At 42.2% G+C, this 18257-nt stretch overlaps 1 pseudogene; it reads right to left on the bottom strand.

Annotated features, from left to right (window-relative positions):
- Positions 1 to 439: 439 nt before the first annotated feature.
- LOC147420830 (putative CCR4-associated factor 1 homolog 6) lies at positions 440 to 1155 on the bottom strand (annotated as a pseudogene).
- Between the last annotated feature and the right edge of the window lie 17102 nt (positions 1156 to 18257).

Here is an 18257-nt window from a genome sequence, read left to right on the forward strand (position 1 = left end):
TTTATCAATTCTTTTGATAGAATGTTCATATTCCAATGTTGAATTAGTAGTAGTGGAAGTGATCGCTTGTTGGTTTATCTAGAGAATGCCAGGTTTCTGAGTATCAGGTCATGTTTTGAGTGGTTTTTTTTCCACAAACATCTATCCATTTTTTGATTGTGTAGCTTACCTGATATCTTCATGGACTTGGCAGGATAGAATGTCTACTAATTTATCCTCTTAGCTTATTAACCGATGTCTTCAAGAATTTGACTAGAGGGCTGGCACTATCAGATTTACCCACATGTAACATTTAACAATCATCATTAACACATAGGCAAAAATACCGAAGAGCATGTCAAAACCACTTGCCATTGGGACCATCAAAACGAACTTTAAGCTGAGAGAGGAGGTATCTCAAAATGGGCTACAAGGTTAATGGTGGCCTAACTATAGTCATTCAGAAGACTAGGGTCCTAACAAGACCAAGAGGCATTACATCCAACATTCCTCTACAATTTCCAAAATATTTGTCCTTGATAGTTTGATATGCTGAAGACGTGAGCATGCTATTTTAGCCTGCTTGATGGGCATTTTTGGAGATGCATTTCACACACAGTATGTTGGAGAACATTTAAAGCCCACATTAAAGATGAAAGCATGTAGTCTACACAAGTCTAATGTCATAGACAACACCAAAAAAATATAGTATCTTTGCCTTGAACTCTACATGCATAACCTTCAGCAACTCCACCATCAAAAGCTTAAGTAGATAGGCAAAATCATAGTCCCCCTGGTAGCATATGTAATGAATCTTCTTGTTGCGTACCAATTGTACTTGACTAAAGGGCTACGAAATCTGAGTGAGTCAATGCCCTCTCGACAATTTTTCTGAAAGTGGATGCCACTGGCTTTCAACAACTGGATGGCTGTGTCCACATACAAGTCGGTGGTGATGTCAAAATCATAAATGTTGAATTGCGAGGTGCAATAGGCACCATCAATCATGGGGAGCTCCCCGTTGTCATTGGTGAGGGTGAGACCCACTTGAATGAGCTTCATCTTGTTGACGTTGGATCTAAGGGTCTGGTAGATGCGTTCCTCTTTGGTGCTGGCAATAAGCTACATAGGGAAGGAGACAGGGAACTCTGTGTAAATCTCAACAGGTCAATATGCATTACGGCTTGCTCTGTTAGTGATTTTAATAGAATTTCATATGGATACAATGGTGAATTAGAAGGATTGATCACCCCTTGCTTTACTGAGACTATGCTAGGTATTAGTATAAGATCAATTTTCAAGGGGTTTGGTACTACTAAATAAGCTTGGGCTCTGGTCTGTCCATTCTCTCTCTGTGCAAGATTCTTTGTCAGATTTATCCTTGTGGCTTAGCTGAAGTTCTACTAGACGCACTCTCCTCTGGATGTGCATCATCTGGAGTTTGGGTGTTAGATTATGGAAGTGAGTCTCTATAATTAACAAGTTGTTAGTTGTTGGCATCAGCTGGCTTGGTGGCTGTATCGGCTTAAAATTTCTGGATGTCTCAAGCAATAACTTACAAGCTTCATTCCAAAATATGTAGGATCTCTCCAAGTTCTAGATCTTTCACATAATAAGCTAACATGGTCCCTACATATCTCATCAATTTACAAGGCATAATGTTTTTGAACCTATCATTCAACAGATTAAGTGGATGTTTTTCACAAGCTAAAAACTTCTTTCAAAGCATGTAAATTTATCGTGGGTCCAAGGGAATCCGGGGTTATGATTCATGCGCACATGTCTGTGGCACAACCCTTGCATGGTATGCACATGATGTCTGGTACATTTGGCTTTTGATGGCAATAGCATTCTCGGTATGGTTGGGCATACACATTTTATTTTTGTTGGTGTATCATCAAGGTCAACTCCCTTTAACAATCACTATTGATGAGACAGCTGAGGATCTGTGGGAAGAAATTGACTTTATGGGAACCTCTCTTATTGGAATGTATATCAGATATTTACTTGCTTTCTGAGTTGAAAATGATCTTTTAATCTGGAAAACTTCATAGCTTGGAGAAATACTTTTATTTAGGGGTTTTTTAAGTGCTCACTTGTAAGTGAGGGAGCATTTGCATCGACTTTCACATTAGGACATGCACTTGTTCTCTCATTAGCTGTTCTTTCCAACATGATTTTGCAATTTACAGAGACATATGCAAAGCGAAGGTGTCTCTCTAGATGCAATCGCATATGTTTGCATCTTGAAGGCAAGGGTCAGGTCAAGAAGCCTTGGTCGACATGTATGCCAAATGTGGCGCACTTCCTAAAGCTCAAGAAGAGCATGATGAGCTTCTTGTCTGGGATTTCATCTCTTGGAATGCATCGATTATGGGATATGCCCAACTTGGCCAAGAAGCTTTGGGCTGGTTTTGGCAGATTCAAAGCAAGGGTGTCTCTCTAGATGCAATCACATACGCTTGTATCTTGAAGGCAAGGGTCAAGTTACGAAGCCTTGGTCAACATGTATACCAAATGTGGTGCATTTTATAAAGCACAAAAAGTGCTCTTGCATACTTGTGCAGGCCACTGTGAATCTTCACCTTGTTTTTTTTTGTCTTCTTGTAGCTTAATGAGTTTGTGTGTGTAGGGGTGCGTTAACGCATGTGTGTGTGTGGTGTGTGTGTTGGTCGCCATGTGGCGGGGAGAGAGATAGAGAGAGATGTCAGTGCTGACAGCGGGGCAAAAGAAGAAGAAAAAGAAGAGTACTTTAGCATCGTAGGAAACTATCCCAAGAGAACTTAATAAAGATCTATCCGACAAGGAGAGTTGAGAGAGAGACAAGAGAGCAAGTGGGAGAGCTTTCATGCGCCCAAAGGGAGTGCTCGGGAAAAGATAGGTTCGCTTTATCCAAAACCGAAGCTCAAAATCTGAGCACCGAGTTCACACGATCGTTGAAATCTGTCGGAACATGTGCCAAGCTCCAGATCAACCACCGGCGCTCGTCAAAGCAAATTTTTCAATTTTTCTTTTCTTAATGCCTGAAAAGCCAACTATAGTCCAAAAATTAGTAGAAAATGTTAAAAATCACCCGAGAATCTAAGAAATTCCCAAAAGAATCTAGAAATATTAAAAAATCATCCGCAATCACAATCAAACACTTTGGACTCGCATAAGCACACCAAAAATGATAGTTTTTATCAAAAATACGAATTACGACAAAATCAACAACTCAATCCTCGAAAATAGGGGATCATATAACTTGGGCGCCAGCCATTCTTGCTTATGTCGCTCTTGATGAGCAGTAGGTTGAGCATGTGCCACCTTTTCTGGGTTTTTGTCTGCCTCATATACAAAATTAAGCAAAAATCACTTTTTGGGTGCTCTTTAGTGAAGTCCAACATTACATTAAATGGGTGTAGGTCAGTGTGAATAATGCCCACCGTATGTGCAGCTGCCATACCATCCACCAGAGCATCCATAATGTGGGGCATATTCATCACTACCTCCTTGACCTTGGCAAGCTACTCCCGGCTTAGTCGCATGTTGGGAGGGGTTGGGTGGGCTTTTTCCACCCTTGATCCAAGCGATACATTGCTCTGACAAATTCACTGTTTATGAAGGGCACCTTCAAGAGCATGCCGTCGAGTGAGCCGCTATTATAGTAACAAAATATTGTAATCCAAGGTGACACATTCGTGAAAGCAGTGCACCTAACAATTGTTGGGTGCAATACTTGCATGCCTTGCTCTGTTTGAAATCTCTCGAACTTGAAGCTTTTCTTTCCCTTGTACAACTTCCCACAATATGTTATGTGCTCGGGAAGAAAAGAAATCCCTCGTATTTTGTACTCTTTTACTTCACCAAAAGCCCCTAAACCAATCGTTTGTCCTTCAATTAATGCCTCCTGTGGAATGTCAATCAGATGTGCCCACATGGAGTTGTAACCAGTGTGCATAATTGTCCTTGTCCCTATAACATCTGGCTGCTTGGATGATGTAGTGGTTGTGTCTTGGGCTATGCGCACTATTTTTGGAAGTGACTCTGCATCTAATGCCCTCATGCGCTTGCGTTTCACCTTCTGCTCGTTTGATATTGCGTTCCATAGCTGCAATCGATGTAAATCAGCAGAAGCTGGCGCCATATCTTTTAAATCCTCGTATGCAACTCGCATACTTCCCAAAATGGTGCGACTTCTGTGTTGATAATCAAAGTCGGCTAGCTTCTACCTTTCACACAATTTTGCATTGCCTTCTCTTCGGAGTCAACGCAGTGTATTCTCCCAAATCTGCTCAATAAGATCCCAAATGAGGATATCAAACTCATTGACTTTCTTATGGCCCCATCTTCATTTTGTGATACTATAATGACTACTTCTCTGGAAAGCATGGTGGTTGCAAAGATAGCGAGAGCTACAACTATTACAACACAAAACACTTAATACACATCCATATCTTTCGGAAAGAAAAAACAAAGTGTCAGACAATAGCAATCAGAATATTAATTGTACATAAAGTAAAACATCACATTGCTGAAGGAGTACGAGCGGAAGTGCGACGCGAGAGAGAGTGCGAGAAGAAGAGCACGACGATATGGTGAACTCGCTCTGCTGTAATGTGTAGAGCATAGTGAGTTCTTATTAGGTTTTTACAAAAGAATATGTGTACATACCTGGCGGCCCGCCCACTTACCTGGGTGACCACATTGGGCTTTATACCCCAACAACCTCCCACAAAAGTCCAATGTGGTACTTTAAGTGTGAGAGAAGCTACTATACAAGCTAATATACAAGAGATGTAGAGAAGTGATGTACTACCCTACACCTAACTGCTTGCGAAAATGCGCAAAGCTCTCTGAGGGAAGTCCTTTTGTAAATAGATCAGCAGGATTTTCTGTGGTGTGAACTTTGACAAGCATTTCCCTGATGAAATGATACTTCACATCCACATGCTTTGTCTTTGAGTGATAAACTGGATTGCGAGCCAATTGTATAGCACTTTGACTATCACAATATAACACAGGCATCTCTTCTTTGATTCCCAAATCTTTTACTAGTCGATTAAGCCAAATTGATTCTTTGCATGCCTCTGATGCTGCAACATATTCAGCCTCTATAGTAGAATGAGTAACACAATCTTGTAATCTAGAACGCCATGATACTGCTCCACCAGCCAATGTAAAGACATACCCTGACGTAGACCTTCGGTTGTCTAAGTCACCTGCATAATCTGAGTCTATAAAACCCTTTACACTTAGCTCCTGACTCCCATAGCATATACGCATACTCTTTGTAGCTTTCAGGTATCTCAATATTCCTTTCACTGCCTCCCAATGTTTCTTGCCTGGGTTTGACATGTATCGACTTACTACTCCCACTGCAAATGCAATGTCTGGGCGAGTAGCAATCATTGCATACATCAAACTACCCACTGCAGACGCATATGGAATCTTATCCATTTCATCCTCTTCTTCCTCAGACATAGGACAATCTTGTTTGCTAAGTTTCACATATGGTGGCAATGGAACACTCAGTGCCTTTCCCTTCTCCATATTGAAACGTTGCAAAACCTTGTCAATATACTCTGTTTGAGATAACCAAATCAACTTCTTTGATCTGTCTCTCTCAATTCGCATACCAAGTATATGACTTGCCTCACCCATGTCTTTCATGTCAAACGATTTTGCCATCTTTGACTTCAAAGCTGAAATTTCTTCCAAGTGCTTGCCAGCAATCAACATGTCATCCACATACAAAATAAGGATCAGCCAACTACCATCCTTAGCCTTCTTTGTATATAGACAGTGATCGAACTCACTACATTTGTAGCCTTGAGAAAGCATAAACTTGTGGAATTTATGGTACCATGCCCTCGGTGATTGTTTTAAGCCATAAAGACTCTTTAACAACTGGCATACCCAATCTTCCTTGCCTTTCTCAACAAACCCTTATGGATGCTGCATGTAAATTTCCACTTCTAAATCACCATGCAAGAACGCTGTCTTGACATCCATTTGGTGCAACACCAAATCTAATATGGCAACCAATGCAAGAAAGCATCTCAATGTAGTCATTTTGACCACCGGAGAGAAGATTTCATCAAAGTCAATGCCTTGTTCTTGCTTAAAGCCCTTGGCAACAAGACTTTCTTTGTACTTTGGCTGACAATCATGAGCGATGATCTTATACCTGTAAACCCATTTACAGGGTAGAGCCTTTTTGCCCCGTGGTAATTTAACTAGCTTCCATGTCTAGTTTTTATGCAGAGTTGTCATCTCTGACTGCATGGCCAATTGCCAATTCCCGGAGTCCTTCATTTGCACTGCTTCCTTGTAACATGAAGGCTCATTGCAATCAGTCAACATGACATAGTTCATAGATGGAACAAACCTATCAGGAGGTCGCGTGACACGTCCAGATCTACGCACAATAGGTGGCTCAGGCTCAGCCACAACCTGTGGTTCCACTCTATCCTGTCCTTGCTCCTCCTTAGCCCTGACATTTTGTCTTGCACGTGCAGGTCCATCTTCTTGGAAGACAACTCTTCTAATCTCCTCAACCCTCTCTGGTTTAGAATGATATTTGGATTCATTAAATTGAACATCATTGCTGCGGACAACCTTTCTGGATTCGGGATCCCAAAGTCTGTACCCCATCTCACCAGAATTACCATAGCCTAGAAAGATGCACTTTCTACTCTTTGGCTCAAGTTTGTTCCTAAATTCCTTTGGAACGTGAGTATATGCCTCACAGCCAAAGACTCTGAGATGCTTGTATGAGGGCATTTTGCCTGACCATACCATCTCTGGCACTGAATCCTTCTGCAAAACCTTGCTAGGAGATCTATTTACAAGATGAACAGCTGTTGATACAGCTTCAGCCCAAAACCCATTTGGCAGCTGTGCATTAGACAACATACTTCTGACCTTCTCTTGTATGGTCCTATTCATCCTCTCAGCAACACCATTTTGAGGAGGATTGTAAGGAGCAGTAAGTTCACGTTTTATACCTTTTGACTCACAAAAGTCCTGAAAGGCCTTTGAAACATACTCTCCACCATTGTCAGTGCGTAAGCATTTAAGCTTCTTGCCACTCTGATTCTCCACAAGTGTCACAAACGTTTTGAAAACACTAAACGCTTCATCCTTGTGTTTGAGAAAGTAAACCCATACTTTCCTCGAGTAATCATCTATAAATGTCATAAAGTAAGAAGCTCCCCCTAGAGATAGGTTAGGCATAGGTCCACACAAATCACTATGAACAAGTGCCAACTGTGTATCTCTTCTACTGCTTCTATGCTTATGTGGCTGCTGTGTTTGCTTACCATACAGACAATGTTCACAGAATTCAAAATCATTAAATGAAAAGCCAAGCAAATAACCAGAACGAGACAAGATTTCCATTCCCTTCTTGGACATATGTCCTAACTGGCTATGCCACAAAGAAACGTTCGGCTGCTCGGTTACATTGATTACATTTTTAGAGACATTTGATACATAAATCATGTAAAGTCCTCCAGACTTTACTCCATGTGCTACTGTCATAGAACCCTTGGATATCTTCCACATGTTCTGTCCAAAAGTGGTGACGTAGCCAGCATCATCAAGTAAACCTGTGTTGATCAAGCTCTTTGTAATTGCGGAAACATGTCTCACATTCTTCAGCGTGAAAGAAGAGCCATTCTGAAACTTCAATTGAACATCTCCAACACCTAAGATATCACACATCTACCCATTGCCTAGCCGAACATGATCTTTAGTGGTCACATAAGAGGTAAACCACTCCTTGTTTGGAGACACATGAAGTGATGCCCCTGAGTCTATAATCCAATCACTCAGTGCATTTCCATCAGATGCTGTAAGAAGAGCTGAGTCCATTGTATTCTTCAAGAAGTAGATGTCTCCTGACACTAGACTGTCATCCTCTGCAACAGTGTTTGTCACATTTATTTCTTGAATCTTCACTGAGGACTTGTTTTTCTCACCATGGTCTTCAGCTTTCTCTTTGCCTTTTTCTGCTTTCCATTCTCTGGAGTCTCTTTTCATGTGACCCTTCTTGCCACAATGGTAGCATTCTATGTCACTCTTGCCTTTAGCACTGCGGGACTTGCTACGAGACTGATTCCTCTTTCCACCTTTGTACTTTTCTTTGGTCCTTCCCCTGACAACTAAGGTTGTTCCTTTGCCTTTGTCCATTGTCTTTCTATTGGTTTCTTCAGTAAGCAGACTTCCTTCTACACCTGCTATGTTCAAACCATCTGGAGGTGAAGAATTACTCAAAGCTGTGCGAAAAGTGTCCCAACTTTCCGGCAATGTGATCAACAGGAACATAGCTCTAACAGGTTCATCAAACTTGACACCTTGAGCTGACAACTGACTATAGATTGTGTTGAATTCATTCAGATGATTGGTCATAGGTGTCCCTTCTTTCATCTTCAAGTCAACAAGCTTCTTAAGCCAGTATACCTGTGAAGCTGCACTCTGCTTCTCATAAAGATCACTCAGTTTTAACCATGCTTGATAAGCCGACATCTCGTCTGCTACATTGAAGTAAACGCTTTCTGCCAAAGTCAGCATAATGGTAGAAAGTGCCAATTCATCCATTTCGCTCCATTCATCTTCGTCCATATCTTCTGGTTTTATCCCCTTGAGCTTTATAGGTTTTATCTGCTTCTTTTGTACCAACACGTGCCAAATTTGCTGTTTCCACAATGGGAAATTGGTTCCATCCAGCTTCTTGATATTGCAAAGAGCAGTGTCCTGTGATCCAGCCATAGCTACGCTTCACATTAGTTTACTTTCCTGGGAAAAATTCAGCAGAGTTTCCCCTGTAAACTCACCTCTGAACCAATATCAACCTGTCAAATGAACCAAGAAAGCTTCAGATTCTGCAGAAATTTTGGCAGAGTCTCCTTTGTAAAATGGCTCTGGTGTACTAAAAACAGACCAAAAAACAGCTCAAAAAACCACTGTCTCTCTAACACTGTAAGCTGTGGGTAAACCTGTCCTGCACCTGTACTGTCTCTGACTGTCCTGTCACTGTCCTGTAAGCATAGATTGCGACAATGCCTCAACGGCAGTAAAGCAAAGATGCAATCCCAACTGTCTAACTCACAGTCAATACATCCTAGCTGCCTATCTAAGGGTGCTCGAGGGATCGCTCCAAGACCTGTATCACCGAAAGGATCTCAACATTCGAGAATCCCCCAGCTCAATAAAACCTCACTCGACCCTCAACAAAGGCTGCAGTAAATCTGACAGTACATAGACTTCCCACAAAGTCATACATCCACAAATTTCCCACTATATGCTGTAACCGCTGCGGCGGTTGTTTGCTGCGTGACTCACAGCCAGCAAACCCTCAACAGACATACATCATCTTTGACAATACATCCCATGTGGAAGTACCTGCAATGTCAGGATGAAATCTGGAATATCAAACAGCAAACACAAGCTACCTGATGAACTAGTGGATGTCGCCTACAGTCTGTGTGTAGATGCGCCCGTGTCGTATGTGACACGCCTCCAAGAACTGTGAGCCATCCTTCAATGTGTAGACAGCCACAAATCAACACTCTGGGAGTGTCGATATCCTCAGCACCTGCAGTCGTTGGCCGAAAACCCCAAATTTGCAGAGTCTGATCTACACCCGCTGAGACCACATAGTCGAAAATGGCATGCGCAGAACTTTGTCGAAGCCGAACGGTAACCGAGATGACCTCAGAATGAATTTCTGAGCACACCAAGCCCTACGGGCTTACCCACAAGATTTGGGGCCGTGTCTTTGCCTATCGAATTTCACTCCAATCTAAGCTGGTGACTCTAGCCTCCTGCAGTGCTGCCCCGAGCCTCGATCTGAGCTCTGATACCAGTTGAAGGAGTACGAGCGGAAGTGCGACGCGAGAGAGAGTGCGAGAAGAAGAGCACCACGATATGGTGAACTCGCGGAAGTGCGACGCGAGAGAGAGTGCGAGAAGAAGAGCACGACGATATGGTGAACTCGCTCTACTGTAATGTGTAGAGCATAGTGAGTTCTTATTAGGTTTTTACAAAAGAATATGTGTACATACCTGGCGGCCCGCCCACTTACCTGGGCGACCACATTGGGCTTTATACCCCAACAATTGCTATCCATTTACCCTAAAATGAGAGTCAAACAACAGTAACTAGACAATTTATTATACTTCAAGAAATATTACAACAATAGACACTTAATACACATCCATATCTTTCAAAATAAAAACAAAAACAAAGACAGTAGTAACCAGATAATCAATTGTACATCAAGCAAAACATCACATTGCTATTCATTTACACTAAAATGAGAGAGAGAGAGAGAGAGAGCAGATATTAGAAAGCATTTAGAGTAGTTTGCGAAATTTTTAAAGATAGACAAAAGTAATGTTTGGAATTGTTTTAAATTTTAATGGAGGGAAATATAGAGTTTTGCACTACATATCATTTTGAAATCTTGAAAATAGAGTAACAAAGAGTAGCTTTTTAGAGATTTTTAACTTGATCTATATTTTAGAGAGTGAGAGAGATAGAGAGTGAGATCTAGACTACATTTTGAATCAATCTTTATAATTACTTCATGTTGCAGACACAAAGAACAATTTTTTGAAGTTTATTTTATATGTTGAAAGTGTCATAAAGAGAAATAGAGTGAATTATATGTAGCATTTTTAATTGTTTTACAGGTTCTTAATAACACACACACATATATTGCATGGTGTGAATCTTTATTTTTTTGAATATAGAGATACAGAGAGATTAGATGATATGTCATAAATTTTAGAGGATTATCAAATTGAAGAGGAAGATAATATGAAGTAAACTATGATCCAAGAAATACTTAGGCCACATTACCGACCAAGTATTGCATGAATCACACACATAAAAAACAATGCAAGTCGCATAACCAAAAAACCAAACAAATTTACAACATACTTTGGCCGCTTATCGACCAAATGCTACAATATGCAAAAAATACAACATGCACTAACGAACGACACCATTCGTAACCAACAAGGTGCCGCCCCAATCTAAGGGAATAGGAATTGTATACATACATAACTTAGCCGTGTTTTCGACCATATGCCTGCATTTTATAAAGGGAAGGGAAGGTGACATCGTTCATAAAGATACTATTATTGTCGTGTTACCGACTAGTAGAACTACGATGTGCGATACTTATTATAGGACACTACTCAGTCGTGTTACCGACCAAGTGCCCCATGATAAGCACCATTCCAAAGAATGGCCTTACACGTGCATGCACCCCTTGTGTGATGGGCTGCACACATCTAGCTGTGCACTATGACTGTGTGCAGCTGCTCACAGGAGTACACACACCCACTCACACCCACACATACAAATATCAGTACCTTTGGGTGAGAAGAGGGTCAGGAAATATATCCCAAAGGGCTCACTAGGGCCAATTATATATAGAAATATGTAGCCCACCGGGCTTACTGCCGACTGCAGCGGACACTACTGGGTATTGGAGATACCTGGTGGGCCCGCCGGGTAAATCCAAAACCCGACGGGATTTTGGCCGGTTCCCAAGTTACCCCGAACTGGCATTTTTGTGAACATGAGAAGTTGTTAACATGTTAATGACATGTTCACAAGTGTTATTACCAGAAAATAACGTGTGATCACGTGATTATGAAATCCCTGCTAGAGACGAGTGACCAGCAGGCCACTAGCAACCAAGAATCCCTTCTTGGCATGAAAACACAAGACAAACATAAAAACATCACACAAGCCCCAAATAGTGGAGATAAGGCCACCCCGAGCTTTGGCATCATGTCCTCTGCCGTTCAGAAAGCACCGACTCCATTTATTCAAAAGTTAGTTATTGTGCCTACCTTTGGAAGGGAGATGATGACAAAAAATATCTTGTGCAAGCACTTTAAATCCCATTCGATGTGCTATGGGATACCAACCCCAAGAACCTATTGACAACAAAGATGGTCCATTCCCAAACTAAAGTTGGGAAACTACCCATGGAGGAAGACACTCTAAAAGAGAATACAGAGGAGGAGCTAGCCAACGTGGAGGAGTTTCTACTCCTTTCCCAATGACAAAAGACATCTCTATTCAGTCTTGGAACATGAAGGGCATCAAAACCTGCAAGAAATATGCCCTATTTAGGGATGGAATAGGAAAGCCAATGAATTCATTTGTTGCGCTAAAGAAGAGCGTCATATTGATGCCTCCAGTTGAAGGTATCAAGCAACATGCAAGAAGCTGGCATTCTATGGAGAGGGAGGAGATGGTTACAATGGCATTCTTACCATTGAGGATAGAGACCTAGAGCTGAAGGAGGTCCTAAACCACGCTTTTGGGAGATTCCTTTGGGTGTAGATTAATTGGGCAGGAGAACCAATCACCATTATCAATGTATACATCCCTTATGATGCCAATAATAGGGCCAAAATGTGGGTACATCTTAGAGACTACACATTTGAGGGTGACTGGTGCATGACATGAGATTTCAATATGGTGGAGATTAGAAAAGGCAAAACCGGCTCCTCAAGTTTTCTTGTGGGATCTGAAAATGCAAAATTGCAATGTTTATGTGAGAAGTGGGCTTGGTGGACTTGTGGTTAGTTGAGCCATGGAGCAACACGATAGGCTTCACCTACACAAGCCTACAATATGCTCATACGGCACGAATTGCTAGGTGCTAATGCTCTCATGGAGCCAATTGTATCCCCTCTTCAATAGAAATGAAGATAGACACTTCGCAAAGCTTACCACCTTCCATGCTCCATTAAACTTAGAAATGTCAAGAGGGATGTCACTTAACCCAAAGAAACAAAGAAGAAGCTTGTCGTTGGGGAACACCTCTTCAAAGACCTACTCTTCCAAAATTTGGCAAAGACGTTGAATAGAGAAGCCTAGAGCGTTTTTGCTCAAAGCATACAAATAGCACTTAAAAGAGCAAGCTCAAAGGTAAAGAAGGCTAACGAGGAAAACAACAACCAAGCTAAAGAGGAAGTATAATTGCTAAACAACATAAAAGGGGATGGGACGGCCTCTGAAGCACAACACAGAGTTGGCTCGAAGCAAAAGTAGCTCTAGAAAAACAACAACTTGAAGAGGTAAGGAAGGCAAGTTACTATCAAGAGCTACCTTCAACCTGACACTGCCAACCAAGAGCATTTCTTCAAAGCACTCAAAGTTAAAAGACGTTAGGGAACCATCAACACAATCATGGATGATAAAGAGAAATTTGTGCAAGACCCCAATGGAATGGCCAAGTTAATGCTCAATCATTTAAGTCATATTCTAGGCCAACTCAAAGCTTGGTCCAAAGAAACGGAAGAAGCACGAGCCACCCTCTCAACACTATCAACATAACTATATCACCCTCAAAAGAAGACTAGTTGGGAAAGGCATTGCATTCACTTGACAAGAAAAAGTCTCTAGAATGAGACAGGATAGTTGAGTTTTTCAAGGTCATGCAAGACCCCAATGGAATGGCCAAGTTAATGCTCAATTATCTAAGTCATATTATAGGCCAACTCAAAGCTTGGTCCAAAGAAACGGAAGAAGCGCGAGTTGCCCTCTCAACACTGTCAGCAAAACTTTATCGCCCTCAAAAGTAGATTGGTTGGGGAAGGCCTTCACCGAAGATGAATGCTCGCTGGTGTTGCATTCAATTGAAAAGGAAAAGTCTTCCTAATGGGATGGAGATGACATTCAAGTCTTTCAAGGTGTTCTAGGAGGATCTAAAGACCCCTATCACACGATTGGCAAACAAAGCCCTTCTAGAAGGGGTATTTGATACATGCGTGATAAGAGGTCTCATCAAACCTATCGCAAAACTTGTTTGTCATGTGAAACAGTGGTGTCCCATCATCAATGATGATGGTCGCATATAAAATTATTGCCAAAATTGTAGCCCTTAAGCTCGCTCCGCTCTTAGATAAATCTATCACCCCCCACCAACATGGCTTTATCAAAGAGAGGTCAATTTATGATAAAAAATTTGGCAGCAATGATCGGTATCCAGTATGGAAACTTTACTAATCAAGAATGTATCCTCATGCACCTTGACCTAGACAAAATGTACAACAGGATCCTGTTGTCGTACATAGAAGATATCATGAAAGCGTTGGGTTTGGGTCCTAGGTTCTACCAGATAATACATTTCCCTAGGAGCATGTAGCCACTCTGAGCTGATCTTTAATAACATAATTGTGGGTGCCTTTGAAGTGAAAAGATCAATCAAACAAGACTGCCCACTTGCCTTTCTATTGTTCTCTATCGACTCTCATCCCCTAGTCACCATGTTGGAGATCAATGCTACAAGAGGGGAAATATAAGGGTTGTCCTGTCGGGTAACAAATAACTCCTGACAAAGCTATTCGCTGGTGACTCACTACTCTTCTTGAAATCGTCATGAGGAAGGCTCTTGAGACCTTTATGCACTTTTGCCATAGCCTCTCGATCTAAGTGCGATGTGGAAAAGTCAAGAATGACGTCTTCATCAGAAAATGTGGAAAAGTCAAGAATGACCTCTTTATCACAAAATGACTCCCACGACCCCTCTGAATGGCCAGGTAAGATTGTCTCAAAAGGAAAGGTGTTTTGCCCCATTTGGACTGGGAGTTTCTCATAAGTAAAGGTTCCGGTGGACTATGGACAAAGTTTAGGTCAAGATGCAAAGGTGGGATCATGTTCCTTTCCACATTAGGGTGAAGGCGATCAACTCATTTATGATCCCATATCTATCCTTCGTGGGGCCTCTGTTCAAAATAGCAAAATGTAATTGGAAGGAAATCTCAAAACCTGCTAAAAGATTCCTATTAAAAAATAACACCAAAGATATCGACCATAGCAGTGGGCTAAATGGGAGTATGCAAGGAGCAAAGCGGCATTGAGATCCTCGACCTTGAAGTGCATGGCAATGCCCAATGTGCTATATTTATGGACATAATTGCCAAACAAGACTAGGCATAGGCCATCATGACATGGGACGTGATTGACAAAGAAAGTTAATCTCCCAAGGGGGCTTATGGAAAGAGTTCGGGGTTCATAACAAACTACTCGGCAACCCCAAAAGTAGGCGTCATCACCGGCGAGCTGGTACAAAAGTGCACAAAAGCATCAGAGACACTTGAATGGGGTGAGACAACCAAATATTTCACAAACTTTGTAACACATTGGTGCCCGTTTGGGAGAGATGTTGCCAACAAATGTCAAAGGACTCATACACTTGACCCAACTCTGTGATGAAGCCAACATGACATGGAAAGAAGCAGATCTGTTGGCTAATCAATATTTTCTCTACGAAACCGAATGACTACTGGTCGGCAAAGTATTCGAAGGTCTTAGCAACGTGCTTATGCCAATTTGTGAGTCTGAGTTTGATTGGAACGTTTGGCTTTGGCTTGAACATAGAAACTTCACCAAACTGCAAACAAAGGCAGTATACTGCAAAATTATGTTCAAACAGATTGGTTCTCCCCACTCAATAAGCAATGGTGGAAAAAAAATCTTGATTAGCATCAGTAGCAAGCAACATATGGGACCCTCAATGGCCTTCGGATATGAAGATCTTCCTATGGAAGGTGCTATTGGGTGTGTGTGTGAGTGTGTGTGAGGGGGGGGGGGGGGGGGGGGGGGGGGGGGGGGGGGGGCTTCCCACTGGGGTTAAGATTTTAACCAAACGGATAGGCTCTGATAGATGCTCATGGTGTAAGGCGATTAGTGAGGATCCCCTTCACTTGTTCCATAATTGTCCAGTGACGAAAGGCCTTGTAGGAAAAATATGTAAATGGATATAGAAGACTTGGAAGGTCGTGAAGTTCAAGAATGACCTAATCTTGGGAGGAAAGTTATGGAAAAACCAAGCCATCCTAATAAGTATACAAACTGGCTGTTTTTGCTATCTTCAAAAAGTCTAGAAGTCTAGAGACTAGGAACGACGCATCTTCGAAGACAACCACTTGACAAGTTGATGACCAGTTTCAAAGAGGTTATCCAAGAAACTAGGGAAGTGATCTTCTTTTTTGGAAAACATAGAAACTCTAAAAGTGGGAACAAGTAACTAGACTTTCTTGGTGGACCTTGCTATAAAACATAAATGGACATATCCAGATTGACATCAAGCATCTATGAGAAAAGAAGTCTGTATCTATTTGATATACAAATAGGACGATTGAGATTGAGCATGTACTAGTGAGAAAAACATGTAGCTACACTTAAGGAAGCATTGACAAACTCAAAAAATTAAAAACGCATCAATTGACTATAAAAATTAAATTCCACTACCGACCTGATAACCGTGTACGACTGTCGCCCAATTGTCCAAGCCGGAGGATAATGTTTGTGTCAAGCTACAGAAAACCAATGTAAATAGTTAAACATTTTGTCTTGCAATGAAAAGTCACATAGTGAAAATGCTATTTATACAATACACGTCATGCAGAAGTGCCATGCAAAAGTATGGTGGAGAGTTGGCATTGTGGTCTCTCCAGAAATTATAAGAAACGAAAGTCGTGCCCTGCCCTGCAGCATTTACATGTTGCACCAAGCAAACACATAGACATATATGGGAAATTGCATGCAAATAACGGACCTTGCAGTGTTGTCGAGCTGGAGTCGTGCTTGTGCAGTCAAAACGTCCAAGTAAATATCATCCTCTCTATCATGGTTTCGTTGTCTTTTATACTTCTGTCATATCGATCATGTCTAGCCCGCCGACCTTTAGTCATAGATTTCTGGGCTCAAGGTGATGTCTTGAAGGCTATACATCAACAAGGGGTTCTGGCTTTGTTTTTATCGTGCTTGGTTTGGCTTTGTTTTTATCACGTTGGTCTTGTCAAATGGCAGAAGTCTTGAACCCCCAAGAATAGGTTATTGCATTTAGGAAAACAGGCATGGGTTGTGTTTCCCCAGGTTGCTTTGTCTCAACCATTTTGGGCATATCTTGCAATCTGTACGCTCTAGGATTTGGATAAGGAGAGGAATACGAACCTTTCTCATCATCTCTTCTATGACTTCTATCCTTGTGTTGATTGTCACTTTCACTTTTATTATCATGTCAACTACCATCACCATTGCTTCTGTGTTGTTCCTACTCTTTCAAGTTAGTCACATGCTGGGTATAGCTGCCGCACCTCCAACAAAAATACTCTCCAAAACCCAAATTTTATAGAGCATCCATGATAGATTTCTCCCGTTGTGATCGTGTAGTGAGCTTGTGACATGTGAGAAAAGCTCGTTTCTATAGCACCCCCTCCCTTGCACTAGGCAAGACAGTTCTACGCCAAGGTTGGGACATTCGCAGATGGTTGGAGGTCATCATCCGGGAGGCTTGGGTGATCGTTGATGTAGGAAGTTTCCAAGTTGTTGAGGCCCTGGCTTGCCAGGGGGCTATTCCAAGTTCGCTAGAGCAAGGGGCAACAACCGCTAATCGACAGTGGCAATTGTAATGCGGGTGATTATCAACACACCCAATGTTTTCGTAGGAGAACGAGCAAAAGCACTTTAAAGCAGGTTGATGTGAATGACCTCGCAATAGGTTCACTTGCTGCCTGTGATGATTTTGATCCACCTTCCGGCTCTGTGCTAACCTTCAAAGTTTTCAGCCCATCATCGCATTCGCATCGTGATTTGTCATCATGGTGTAAGCTGATTTTTGGCAGTAATATCAAAAGAGGGGGATCTTTTTTGGTGATCGCTTTTTTAGAATCCGACGAGTAGATTCCAAAAAGATTCTTTCTCCCTTCTTGTCTCAACTTTGTTATTTCTCTCTCTTGGGTCTCTCTCTCTCTCTCTCTAATCCCCTCCTATCTCTTTCTTTTCCATCTCCCCTTTTCTCTGTTTCTCTTGCACCTCCACCCCCCCCTCTCTCTCTAACCCCACCCATCGGTTCTCTCTCTCTCTCTCTCTCCCCCCCCCCCCCCCCCCCCCCCCCCCCCCCCCCCCCCCCCCCCCAGTGGCATGGCTACGTGGACTGCCAGTACCGGCCACCCGTAGTCCACGTGGCCCCAAGTTTTTATTTTTTTTTGAGCCATGTGGACTACGGGTGGACGATAGTCCACGTGGCCATGCCACTTGGACTATGGGTGGGAGAGAGAGAGAGAGAGAGAGAGAGAGAGAGAGAGAGAGAGAGAGAGAGAGAGAGAGAGAGAGAGAGAGGGATGGGAGACAGAAGGGTGGAGGTGGAGGGAGAAGAGAGAGAAAAGGGGGAATGGATGGAGAGAGAGAAAGAGAGAGGGGGGGGGGGTGGAGGTGCAAGAGAAAGAGAGAAAAGGGGAGAGAGAGAGAGAGAGAGA

Source organism: Adiantum capillus-veneris, chromosome 28 (genome assembly GCF_014529385.1).
Source record: "Adiantum capillus-veneris isolate H3 chromosome 28, ASM1452938v2, whole genome shotgun sequence".
NCBI lineage: Eukaryota > Viridiplantae > Streptophyta > Polypodiopsida > Polypodiales > Pteridaceae > Adiantum > Adiantum capillus-veneris.